Source organism: Falco peregrinus, chromosome 1 (assembly GCF_023634155.1).
Source record: "Falco peregrinus isolate bFalPer1 chromosome 1, bFalPer1.pri, whole genome shotgun sequence".
In the NCBI taxonomy this organism is placed as follows: domain Eukaryota; kingdom Metazoa; phylum Chordata; class Aves; order Falconiformes; family Falconidae; genus Falco; species Falco peregrinus.
Window position 1 is genome coordinate 70,416,927 of NC_073721.1, and position 14,583 is coordinate 70,431,509.

At 36.5% G+C, this 14,583-nt stretch overlaps 1 protein-coding gene across 2 annotated transcripts in view; it reads right to left on the reverse strand.

The window, feature by feature from the left end:
- Positions 1-14,583, reverse strand: part of AKAP6 (A-kinase anchoring protein 6) — a 287,348-nt gene that overhangs the window by 218,871 nt on the left and 53,894 nt on the right. The window lies entirely within an intron of this gene.

The following is a 14,583-nucleotide window of genomic DNA, read 5'->3' on the forward strand; positions in this document are numbered from 1 at the left end:
AACAAGTGAATCTTAGTCTTTAATAAGGGAACATGCAAGACTAACTATAAAACCTCCACTAAAGTCAGCAAGATCAGATTCTAGTAATGCAGGACAGTGTGTCTGCACGCAGAGCCAACTGCTGACTAGATAATTTGCTACAGGCACATACCGTGACCATACTAGAAACTCTTTGAAGCAGAAGCCCTCCATCCTAAGAACCTATGCATCCATTGTTTTGAGCACACTAGAAAAGGTATTAAAAATTTTAAACCAAACTTTCTCTTTACTCTTCTATGGTCATACGAATTACACAGAGCCAGACCTAACAAAAAAGGCACTAGGAGGAAATAAGGCCCATGCGCAGAGAACAGCATTGTCCTTTGCTTCCCTCCTTCGTTCCTAACGCAGTAAGTATTTCTTAAACATGTGCTCTGGCAGGCTCCTGCCGTCGCCACAGAATGTGGCACTGGTCCAGGTTAAGAAAGAAAGAACGGTTTTTTGAATTAGCAATGCAACATGGTAGCAGATGACTCGGCAACGTGCTTTGGTGAAGAACAAATAGGAAGAAGAAAATGAAAAAGGACAAGAATCAGATGGGAGTTTTGAAAGACAAAAATTGCGAGAGAGAGAACCTGACAAGAACAGAAAAGAAAACACAGGAGAGAGGCTGGAAAATAAAGCTAGCAACTGATAGCTAGAAACTGATTTGCAACCAAACAAAATAAAACTCCTGAGCTGGTCTGCACCGACTATTCATCTGAATGGAGGAAAATGTCTTTTTCAGCAGGTTGTAGGATAGCTACGTAATGTGGGTCTTTCCCTGGTAATTTTTCAAGCAACCTCTGTAATAAGTTACAGGTGTGGCCCTGTCATTCTGACTTGTGATCTTTTTCAGATCTTGTATGTAAGACAACACAGTAGCAAAGAAAATCCAGCTAACAATTAAGAACTGGTGCAAAATTCACATATCAATCCCAAATATTGTAACTACAAAACTGAGAATAGTGTAAACCACTATTACAGTGGACATCACCATGAATTCTTTGCCACTCAAATGCTTAGTTTGATGCTACATTTATTTATTCATTAGCAATTAAAAAAAAAAAAAGGAAGAAAATTAACTCTGTCCCAGCTGAAACCAGGACACAGGGACACTGAGAGAGATATTATAAGTATTCCATTCATAATTGGTATCAAGAAACAATCTGGAACAGATTTGAGTCAGGGAAGCTATTCTTGCAGATCTCAACTGAAGACCAAAAGCATATAATTTAAATTGTAATGCGGTAAAAAAGCATGTTTTCAGCATTTGTTACTTATTCTACCTGATGTTTGGAAGAAATGCAGCATTGTCAGTATTTTGTGTTTCTTTGAAAGAAAACAATGTTATTCATAACCAGAGATGTAATGTTCCTATGGAGAAAAGAGACTGGTTCCCTTCCCAGGTACATTTTTCCTATTTACCTCTGCTTTAATCCCTCATACTGAACTTCTGGCCTAAATTCATAAATAATGTGGATACTTAAACTACTCTTTCAAGAGAAGATTATATTTGTGTGCTTCGTATCCAAGAATCCATATGAGATCACACACATGCACAGGTAGCGCGCTGTGCAACTTTTGCTATTTTAATCCAATGTACCAAAATTATCTATTTCAAGTTAAGATGCTAGCCCCATGTGAAAAACAGGTGAAGAAGGGATCCTGTATCTGATAACGGACAGACAAACGTGTAACAAACTGTCCTTCTTCACAGTTAAATCTGGCATCTGAACTTTCAGGTAGCCCCTACAAACACTGTATGAAAGAAGTCCAGATGACAGCAAAGAAAACATAGGATAACTTAAATGATAACACATCTATACAAATCCTACTGTATTGCCCTTGGAAATATCCCTTTTCCCTTTATTTTATCATGAGTCTTACGATACCTGATAATATTCTTAAATGTCCAGATTGTGAAATTCATTTGTTACCTCAAAATCCTGGATTTAATTAAAAGGTTTCTAGCCTTGCTTTCTTCTTTAAAATAGCCTCAAAAGAACCACCGAAGAGCAAGTAAGATCATTCAGTTTAATATTTCAGCTCTATGATTTTAAAGCATAGTTGGCTAATGATTTGGCAGACTACCATTTGATGATTTTGTCTTCTAGATACTGGACGGTGCTGGGATGTAGTGACAAATTCCAGCCACACCTCTCATACAAGCCAACTGAGTGGTGTGTGAACCACTTTGCTCACCCCACACAGCTTAATAGCTTTAAACATTCAGTTCTGTTTCTATTATTCTGGGGGTCATTTTCATGTGTTACTGCATCCAAAAGTACAGCTATGTTGCACCATTTACAATATAACATTGCTCCTTGAATACATTTTCTGCTTCCCAAAGGACATTAGCAATATTCTGTCATGTCAGAAATTTTTATTCTGTCAGTATACTAGACGCATAGACATAGAGTAACCCTCAATAACTATCCAATAACGAGGTGAACTGCAAGCACAGAGATCTTACGCACAACAAACTAAATTATGTACTACAGTGAATTGTAGTATAGCAGCTCAAATAGGGTGGATAATTCAGAAGAATCTTGGAGAAAAAACAGAAATGTATGATGAATAAGTGGATATGCAGATACTGAAGTAGTGGCACTGAAGTAGTGGCACTGAATGTCTTTTACAGTATTACAAACATGATATACACACACATATATTTATGCACATATATACCCCTATATGTATTTATTAAGAATGTATTTCAGGATGTCAGATCATGATCACACTGGAAATGCACATATAAAATCATCTATTTCCTATTCATTACCACTTAAATTATGATTAAATCTACAGAACCTATTCTGAAGAAATGTTACTTGCTTTCTTGCCTTTTGAATGTCTGCATAATACGTGATCAGAAGCAAATGTACTCATCAGAACACAAAGAGATGAATGGTCACACCAAAAGACACAACTGTATATTGTAACTTGTTTCAAGTCCCTTTTTGGAGTATGGAACCACAGGTAAGGGCAGGTATGGTTGCAGGGCCAACTGAGGAGAATAAAAGCAATATAGTTATATAGTGAAATATAGATTATGAAAAGTAAGTACACTGCTCAACGGGAAAAGGAAATTGCAATATATTGCTAGACTCAGATCTCATATTTTGTGAAAGCTTATGAAAGCTCTGGCAGAATTTTGGAGTGTTACCATTGTTAACGCAGTGCTGCTTTATACCTTCTAAATTACATGTGTTTTCTAAAAAGAAATGGAAACATTTCAAAAAAATTAAGTACTCCATCTTCAGAAATGCAAGGTGTAAAATCACAACTGACTCTACAAAAGCTATTATCTTCCTCCAGGGAATCATTTACAGGGAGAAAGAGAAGAAAACATTCATAAAGCTTTAACAGATGGAACTGGTAGATATCAGTTCTCCTTTTCCTCCCTGTTTCTGCACACTCCGTTGTAAATGGTTCAGCTCCCATTCAAAAAGCAAGTTTGTTCATCTGTCTCAGATTCTGCACAATGTCACTGGAGACAGTTACATGGAATATGTTAAAATCTTCAGATCAAACCTTTTGGATGTATGTCTGTAATTCTGCTAATACTTCTTTAATGACAACTCAAGGAAGCATAAGGCAATTCAAGAAAAAAAATCTAGTGTGTATTTCTAACATTTTCTGAAGAAGATGGCATCATTACACCTATGAAGTCAGCCAGACCTTAGCCTGAATTTAGGCTCCTGCCCAGACTTGCCACCCACCTGTATTTGTTAGATGCAAACAATGAGGCCAAGCTCTAGAGCAATCCTTAAGAAAAGTTCAGTGTCCATCACAGTTCCCAGACTGCCCAAGATGACAGATCAGTCTCGGGCAAGGCCACTTGAACTTCATCTTAGTCCTCCAGAAGACATCTCATGCACCTTAGTCACAGGATGGGTACTATGTGTAGGCCAACATTTCAATTAAAATTATAACCATAGCCATGCAGACATGTCAGTGCATTCTCCACAGGAAAATACACAACACCCTTTTGCTGTGTTTGCTCATTAGTTGTGAGATTTTGATTGATTTATGAAGGAACCCCATGAATTCACAGAAAGCATTTTAATGATTAACTATACAGAAAGGGATTTCATTCTGAGGAAGAATGCATATAATTCAAGAGGCAAATATCCAAGGATATTTTAAAAACACAAACTTATGGAACTTGTTCTGACTAAAATGCAAGTGTGTTATGTTATTGAAATATTCATGTCACATTCCTGGCTTTCAGACAGCAATCGTCCTATAATCTGAAATTTCTTCTGTCAACTCTCATAATGAAAGCCCATCAGGCAGTTTTACCAATAATGAAGCAAACTAAAAAATTCCTTACATTCTGTGCAATTTTCTGTGCCTGTTCTTTGTCTGCTCCTTTATGCCACATTACAATTTTCAGATATCTATTATAAATGGCATGTAATCATAAATTGAAAAAGCAACAAACCCTGCCAGTATAATGACTAATAAATATATCCACAAAGCCTACTGAAATATGCAAAGCAAGAAAACATCTGTAAACATAATAGCTCACAATGCAGATAAGAACTAGATGACTGCTATAAAACATAATAATATCCTACCTTCTAAACTACATACAGACTCAAACAGTTCCTCAAGAAAAAAAATCACCAGGAGGATTTATGTCGCATTGCTTTTTGTGTGTATGGTTTTGTTTATACACACATATATATTTACATTATAAAATAAATTCTTTCAACCAAGTCACAGCTACCATAATAAAAATTCCCATTGGCACCTTTACTTTCAAATCAAAACAACAATATAGTGTCAATGACCTTTAGTTTAGAAAGTTGACATTACTAATCTTATTCATACCATTGAAATAATATTTGGGATTTTTCCAGCAAATCTGGACATCAATAGGTGTTATTATCATAATATGTGCATATACTAAACTATAAAATATATTCCCTCAGCAAGTGTTTTGGTTAATAAAATTCATGATTACTTAACATACAACATTTTTTTCATCATACTGAAAAGTCTTTATATCATTACATGCAGTAAACATTTGTGCTTGAGTCAGATTAGAATACAGGCTAGAAAAGACTGTAATAGGAAACATCTGTGCTGGAATTTGATATTTGATTTAATATTTCTCCAGAGACCATTGGTAGAGTACATTAGCTCATGTTCCAAACCTGTATTAACATATTTTAACGTAGGAGCAACATGAAGTGGAAGAGAGAGAATAATCATTATATTTGGTCAAAGGGCACTTACATGCATTTATGTATCGCTGAGGTCTAAACCAGAAATTCTGGAATAAGTATATATTTAAAAAGTGTAGATATCCAAATGAGAGTGAGATTTTGCAGCGTTTTTATTTTCAAAACTAGATTAGGAAACTGAAAGTGGTAAATCGCCCACTTTCTTCCTCATCTGAGAGCTCCGATTCCCTTTTTCACAAGCAAATGTTCACCGTTCTTCTCCTGAGTCTCCTGACTGCTGAATTATCCAAATGTCTATTTTTGGACAATCTTAAGACCTCCACAGCATTGCAGATGCTACTCTACTCTTCTGCCTACATCCCCCTGAAATACACACCACCCTTCTATGTCCAAATACATCGCTCAGAAACTACCGAATCCATCTCTACCCTCACAAGAAGAGGTAATGTCCCTTGGAGGTAATATCACAGGTCGTGGTATTTTTGCCCCATGTGTCCTTGCCGGTTTGCTCTGAAGAAATCCAAGCCAATTCAAGGAGCTGTTCAGATTGTACCCTTGCATTAAGGGGAGGGTTTAGAAGCCTCAGGCATTGTTCGCAATTCCTCTCCAAAGGCCATGCATATGGACCCTAAATTAATCAATTAAGTAACCTATGCCTTTTCTTTTCTTTTTTTCTTTTCTTTTTTTTTTTTTTTAAATCTTTTTTGCCCAAGCCTAAAAGGGACATCCAAGTGCTGGTGTCTTCTACCACTCCAAGGAATATTCAAGTCTCTTTGTCACAAGAGCAGTAATTCCAACCATTATTTGTTGGTGTTCTTTCTCTGCTTTTCTAGAAACAAAGTCCAAGCTTAAAAGGGTCCAGCACACTGTTTGCAACATTTATTAATTATTAATTTATCCTGATAAATTATGCAAGCCAGATCCACCATTATCACTGGGGTTACCAGTTAAGTCCTTTCCAGCTCTTAGCTACTTTCATTCCCTTGATACATAGATAACAGCAGGCTAACCAAGTAGTTCTGACTTTTCTACTGAGAAATGGTATCACAGCAGACAGGAATTTCTTATTGTTTCTCCATTTTTTTTCTTCTCTTTATTAGCTCCCAATTCTTTCATCCTCTTACTATATTCCAACCAGCAGCCTTCCATCTCAATTTGATCCCTCAAATAATGACCAGCCTTCTTTAGAAGGCAACTGAATCTCCAGTAAAGTATGTATGCTCTTTCTGTGTTCATACTATGTCTCCTATGGCATCCAAGCAGACAATTAGAGGATGGTGGGTGTGCATAAATATGGGCTATATCAATAGACTTATTTACTAAATGATAACAGGAGAAAATCACTTTAACTTCATTGTATCTGCACAGACTGAACAATAGCAGCAGGAGAGGGGGAAAGTTTTTTCTATTAGGCCGAATGGTACGGTTTAAATCCACCTAATTTTTTAAAAGTATTGTGCTAACATACCATTATTTGCTTTTTTTAAAAAAATGTAATTATCAGTGTACATTAGCTAAATGTTAAGGGTATACAAGTTGATTTGAAAATTGCAGTATTATCTATAACTGTACTAGATCATAATTTAGAATTAGATTACAAATGTTGGTGGTTTATTGTTTTTTCTAAGGTTACTGTTGAAGAAAAGATTGTCTGAGTATTAATAAATCAATACAGTCACTAGCAATACTTAGGTACTTGAAGTTAAAAACAGGTAAGAGCCTACACAGGTTTAAGAGGTACTTGCTTAGTGTAAAATATTTGTAGCACCAAAAATGGTTTTAGCGCCAACAGTAACATATAACTAGCAGTAATCCAATGCATTCAAGTATTTATTATAAAACGGTATAAGCAATCAGATGAGGGGGTTTTTTTCCTCATTGGGAATTTAATATGGGCCTTCAGGAATGTGTTCTTAACAGACTTTAATGACTAGAGCAGAATAAACACTAGGACAGAAGGTAGGCAACAATGCCATCATGAATCATCTTGCTCAGTCACCATTTAGTTTGTAGATACCTAATACCACAGATACACCTCTGTCACTCATTCCAGTAGAAGTATGCAGCAACCTAAAATTTTGCATTTCTGAGCTCAGACTACCACCAGTCCCAGCAAGTCTGAGCAACTCACACCTAGTTTCTAAACGTAATTAGTACCTAGAAAATCAACATTTACTTGATCATTATTATCATCCTTGAAGGCACTGACCCAGTAGGTGAGCAAGCAGCATACCTAGCACCTCCAGGGTTGCACTCTATATCAAATCGAGCACTACGCTCTGTTCATGCCTGGTAACATATAGCCAAGGGATTAGAACAATTTTTGAGGCATGTGGAAAAAGTGGGTTTGCTCCCCTCAGGCAGAAGAGAATTTAGCCTAAAAGCTACAAAACCAAGATGACTTTTATAGGTGTGGTATTGTAGTTATTGTAGTAAAGCATTTTAAGATGTGGTAAACAAGTCACATCATCATCTTTAAAAAAAATAAATTAAAAAAATCGATCTGAGCAAGACTGCAGAAACGCCGTGCAAGTTGGAAGGCTTCTAAACAAGGTCATTCTTTGACCAGATAAAGTTTGAGAAGCACAGATTTATTTCTGGTACTCAGTATTTTCCATTCTGGCTTTTCTCCAAAATTGGAATATGCTCAAGGCACAGAAGAAAATTTAAAAATTAAAAAAGTGTAGGCACACTCAACTAATCAGAAAATAAGAAAAGCTAATAAACCCACCTGTTTGATGTTCAAGCCTGGACTGTAAGTAAAGGGTAGCCTCTGCAAAACCCAATTTTGGAACAGTTAATCTGTATTTAGCAGCATTTACACTCAACTGCACTACTGAATGCTGGGATTCCACCAAGCTGTTCAGAGGCAAACTATATAAGAATACAACTTCCTAACCAACCAATTGCTTCCTTTAAAGTGTGTGTTAATCTTGTGTTTACAAAGCATAGAACTAAATATATAGCAGATATGTTCTGCCAATTTATAGATGCATCAGGCTATCATTACAGCATTATAGATACACATTACTATGTAGCATCTGCTCCTGTAGAGCTACTTATGAGTGCCTGACATTTCTGGAGTGCATAATATATTTGGTCTGAAAAAATAACTTGAGCATAAAAAATATGATATAACCTACGAACAGTTTTTAAAAAAAATCCACAACAAATGTTTTAATCCAAATAAATCCTATTACCCATTTGTTAAATGCTAGGTGAATTAAGGCCTATAAAGCTGCCCCACTGATATTGTTGGGATGAGTACACAATAAATTTAACATTTGTCTAGAGGCTTAGCTAGAATGTGCTCTTAACCGTAACCCTTTTCCTCCCAAAAAAACCTATATCACCAATACAGTGTAATAGAACATATTTTATGTTTACATAAATATATTCCACTGGCAATGTTCCATATAGATAAATTTATTTATTATCTAGTCTTTCACGATACTTTCATAAGCAAACTTGGATTTGATTTGCAGCCAGTCAGGTAGCAAATTTCTGCCTATGTTGTATTTGTGTTAAGCCCTTGGGGGCGGGGGGTGGGGGGGAGGAGAGGAAAAAAAAAAAAAAGTCACATCTGTAATCTGCAGTTATTTAGATTGTAATCTAAAAAGACTGTCACAACTTTGGAATCGCTATGCATAAAAAGCAGTGTAATATATGGTATGTTTATAGAGAAATTGCTATTTGTTTGGTGTTCAAGTGTTTCACAAATATATGACCTGTCATCGGATGAGAAAATAAAAGGATAAGAGCAAAATGATTTTGCATATATTTTCCTTGACATAATTAATCTAACGCAGAAATATCCTGTATGTTACATAGAGAACCAAGATCTAAAGTTTTCTTACCAAATTTGCAGTTAAGAAATTCCGATACTCAGAACTGAATCCACAATACAGCTGCAACTAACTTTCTTTTCTGTATTTGAAGTTAATAAAGAGTTTGAAAATTCGGAGTATTTTTTTAATTGCTTCAATCTGCAGTGGACACCAAAACCTCAAGTACTGCAAGAAAATTTTCTTTAAAAAAATCTTCAGTAAATTTGAGTTTACTTATGCTTGTCAATAATGTGGAAAATATTTCCCCTCCCCCTCAGCATTCAACTGAAACATTCAAGGTCTCTTTTAAACTTTAAACTTTTCAGATTAATTTTCTCTCAGAGAAGTTTACAGCTTTAACAGGATCAAGGAGACTGGAATTTGTCAAGTGTCATTAGCTTAAGAGAGTCCCTTTGAGATGCACAATCCTAATAAATTAGGTCATGTTTTAAATAGTTCAATATGAAAGAAGTTACATTTTCCTTGTAGTTACAGTCAGCTTTCGTTTTAGGAGGGTTTTTTGTGCACATTCTGTCCTTTAGCTACAAACAATCTAAAATAATTCTCAAAAACTGAAAATCACGTTTCATAGTGGAGATATCCTATTGCACAGATAACCCTTAAATGTTAGGTTTGGTTATCGGAATTGCATTTCAATTATGCTTAATAGATTTTATTTCATATGCAACTTCAGGTGACTTCTTAGTATAGGATTGTTAATAGTGACAAAACCAAGTAATTACCAATGTTACTGGCTTTCAACCTATTTGCTAGACCTGAGACTGCAAATAATAAGTCCCATGAATTTCTGTGCAACAGCTTGTTGATCCTCAGAACTAAACCCAATAGTATGTCTTTGTCACCATTGAGCTATAGGTCATAGTTTACAGCCAAATGTCTGCTTTTATAAACACTCATACTAACGCTCACACATAGAAGGTATAAAACTATTTGTCAGAGAGATTTGTTTCATGAAGCATAACTGTTAAACACGCCCAGAAGTCTTCTGAGAAATATCTCTGTGAATGTAAAAGTTGTTCTTTCCCTTCACCTCCTTTTGAATAACTCACGAATCTGCATAGCAACCCTTCACATGAAGTACTGGCATCATATCTTGCCTGCAAGCAAAACAGCTGAGCAAACTTGCAGTCAACCTCTCCAATTAAGGTTTTCTTTTTACCTCTTGAGTATAACTGTCATCTCTTGTGACAAACTTCTGTCAAGATAAAGCAGCACACAGAGTATTTCCATTAGGAGGTTCATCTATACAACCTTCTGTAAAGACTGTGGCTAACACTTTCTGTGATTATTAGTAAAATATTAATTATGTTATGGTAATGGTAAGTTCTTAATACTTCTCTTACAATACACGGTTGCCTGTGCAGTCTAGAGATTTAGACTTTCATCTGTACGCTTAGTTAAAGGTGGTTTAGATAGCACAGCTGAAAAGCTGTACAGCTGCAGAAGCAAGTATGTTGTCACAAGCCTAGGAATACTAGAGCCACTAAGTCATCGAACCAAAGGTTAGAAGAGAGAAACCAAACCTACTGAAGTCATCTTCCAGACTCAGCCATATTTTGAGTCACTTATTTTAACATGAGGAAAAAAATACTGATTTTTGCTCTTGAAAAAAACTGATACAGGAAAAAGAAGTTGAAAAGGACTCAGAAAAGTAATTTGGTCTACCCTTCGTATTTATTCAATAAAACCAGAAACAATATTATTTATGCAATAAAAGCCTACTGAATTCAAGAAGGGGGGAGGATGCAAGAGAGAGGCTCCTACAGTACCCTAGGTTTACATTTATTTTCACAATGCATGTAATGGAGTGAAAAATAGAATAACTTGTGTCTAACTGCAGATACATCAGAAGCTAATACCATTTAATATCTTTCTTTGACAATGCCTTACACTCTTCTCTTATCCAGGATTTAAGTACAAGGAGAAAAGCAACTAACAATTTTTTGGTGCTCAAAAAAGTGGAAACAGAGATAGCAAAAGGATAATGGTTGCATCATACTTGACCTCTATCCAAAGTAATGACAAACTTGTTGTAGGAGTCAAAAGGAAAGATGAAACATCCTGTCAAGAGATGTTTGAGGCTGATCCAGGTATCCTGGAAAAAGATGACTGAAGTTTCTTTCTTGGAAAGACAGAAAGGATCAGTGCTCTTCAAAGATCTAAAGATACTATCGTAGCAGAAAATGTGGCTGTTTCCATGCCAATATATGTGGTTCATATATTTAAGTCACAAAGCGGTGGTGGAGTGCTTTACTACACAGTAAGTTAGAAGTTAATAGACATCTCAAATATAGACCATTGTACTAGATCATCCAAAATGACAGGTTTTTTCAAAAAGATAGAAATCAATAATCAATGAGTTGAACCACTAGACCCTTTCCTGAGAGGGTTAAGGGATATAAAGTAAAGCAGAAGAACTGGAGTTGAATCCAAGTTGGATCTCAGGAGGAATCCAAGAAAGAATGTGCTGTAAAGGCAAGCATATTTTCTTCACAGTAAAAAAGCTAAATAGATCATGAAAGCATCTCAGCAGGTTAACACAATACAAGCACAGAAAGAGCATTTTCAGATTCGCTTGTACTAGATTCAAAAGGTTTTTTCATCTCTTTTACAAATATTTGCAATTAGTAACAGCTCCACTGAATGTGTAACAGAGATGTAAATGTATGTTAGCCCAGCTTAAGTTAAGAGTGATGACCAGATAAATGACTAATATAAAGCATTCCAGGACCCAGAGAGTTATGATTCATGCATCTAGCTTACTGAAGCACTCATGTGAAGCTGAGCTTGCCAGGAAATTTCCCAAGGGACAACATAAGACAAGCCTTGCACTCATGCTGCATGGCTAGTTCTGAGAAAGGGCATTGCAAAACTGAGAGAAACAAGTATGTTCAAAGGATCAGTGGTGGCTAGTAAAGCTTTAAGTCATGTAGCATGAGACTGGCAGCAAACATGAAAATATCCAGGGAACAAGGCAGAGAAAAGAAACAATGCTTTGGATTGCAGAAAGAGCAGAAGCATAGACAGATTTGCAACAGGGATACAGAGCAAATGTTCACAAAAGAAAGAGACGATCTGTTTGCTGAGCAATTTTTCCCAGAAATAACATAAAAAGTCTGCTATGGCCTAGATCATCAAACCAGCTGTATCACCATGAGCCAACCAACAGTCATAGGAGAGAAATCAACATTAAACATCCAAAATCAATAGAAAACTGCATAAAAATGGAATTGGACCTCTCCTGGCTGAGGAATACAAACTATGAGAAAAAGAAAAATTGTTTGCCTTGCTGCTACATCTGGAGTTTAAAGATTATATTCAGAAATGACTATATTACAGACTTTTATCCTGAGTCTGTATCATTCACTTTTGGCTTTATGATTTGGACAAAGGAGTAGAGAGAAGCCTTCTTAAATTTGCAGGTGACAACAATGCGTTTGGGGGAGATACTTCAAACACACCAGCAGACAGATTCAGAACTGAAAAAGTCACAGGCATGCTTGAGAAATGGGAGACACAATAAAATAAAATACATAAATAAAAAAAAAATCTAAAATAGACAAAGGCAAAATCCTACATGTAACATTGCACAGATAAAATGGATAAGAGAGAAGAAAAAGCCATAATGCAGCAAAGGAGTTTAGGAGTTACAGTGAATCACGAGTTGAACATGAACCAACCATCTCCTGCTATTATGAAAAGAAGAAAATACTAAACCCTGAGTGTGGCAAGACACTGGCACAGGTTACCCAGAGAAGCTGTGGATGCCCCATCCCTGGCAGAGTCCAAGGCCAGGCTGGATGGGGCTGGGAGCAACCTGGTCTAGTGGAAGGTGTCCCTGCCCATGGCAGGGGGGTTGGAACTAGATGATATTTAAGGTCCCTTCCAACCCAAACCGTCCTATGATTCTATGTATTGTTTGAAAGACATATGAAATACTTTTTCATGTCTACTCAGCCATGGTGAAGCTTCACATTGAGCCCTGTGTCCAGCCTGAGCACAATTCCAGAAGGACTCAGGTCAGCTGGAAGGAGTCCCTCAAGGAGAATTATCAGAGCACAGAAGAAATAAAAAAAGAGGATCTGTATGAGGTTGCTTTTGGGGGTTTTTGCTTAGCTGATTTTCATTAAGTTATGTAATGCAAGAGGATACAAGGATAAACAATTTAAAATATTACTAAAGTCTGAACAAAAGCATTTCCACAACACTTGCTTTTAAAGTCTTTTTCTTTTTGTCTGTAAACAGATTTAAAGGTAAGCGGGTTACAAAAGTTCTGTATTCCTAATGTGTTTGTTAAGACTTTGCTGTGTTTCTTACTACTACTCCAGATCTTTCTGAAAGCTTTTTCTTTCTATGTTGCTTTGTGAAAAATCCAAAGATATATCAAATATTTTAGAAGTATCTTCAAATACAAGTCACAATTGCGCATGCACACAGATACGCACGCGTATAAATACACAGGAAAAAGAACACTTCCCTGTGAGTCCAGGGTCTGTACATCAAATACTTGACAGCCTCAATGACAGTCCCCCTAGGCTGACAGGCCAGATAACTGCAGATAATTGAGATTCCTTCTTGTTATTATTTTGTCTTTTTTTATAGTTGCATTAACCAGATTTTTCCCAGTCCCAAACAATCCCTAAGTGCTACAGCAATTACATGGAGAAACACAGTAGTGAAGTATTTTATGAACTACGGTTGACTCTTGCAGCTTCAAAATAGACTTTACAAAGGAGAAAAACTGAGAGGAATGCTATTCACTCACTGACTTCCATTTGGAAAGAAAACCTTTTAGTGGATGTATGAGATTGAATTATACGTACAGAATATTCACCTTTTGCAAGCAGGCACAGATCACTTCTGCTTATGCTCTGAGCCAGCCCAAAGCTGTGTGTGAATACCATCCACAGGCTCCACAGCCATTCAATTTCAGCTCATCCACTGCGCTAATACAGCCACAAGCAATTCCAGATCAGAACTGGCACCAAGTCCAGCAAGATTTGTTACGTCTGCCTGCAGAAATACCTTTCAGGCATATTTGTTAAAAGCCTACTGCACATTGTGGACATAGTCCTTTCTCTCATCAAAAGCTGGTAATGTCTACCCCAAATTTTTCAGAGAAATGATAGGACCATAAAAATCTCAAGATTGGCTCTCTATTTTGTTAGGACTGATTACAGTACAATTGCTCCATGGTTAGCACTAGTACACAGAATGGTATTTTGAGGCAGCCTACAGCTCCAGTCCTAAAATAAACACAAATAAAATACCATCATGCTGAGTATGAAGCAAGACTATGTTCACATAAACAGGCTTCAGAATGCGATTCTGAAGACAGCTCAGTCTGAAGAGATAACATTTGCCTGCTATTTTTGGAGTTTGCTTGCTGCCTTCAAAAGTATGTTTCATGTGCTGCAGCAAACCAAGCCATGCAAACGAATATATACACACAGTGCCAGACACTATTTATTTTAATTTCACCTTGAATTTAAAGATTCAACATCAAAATCTACATCTGG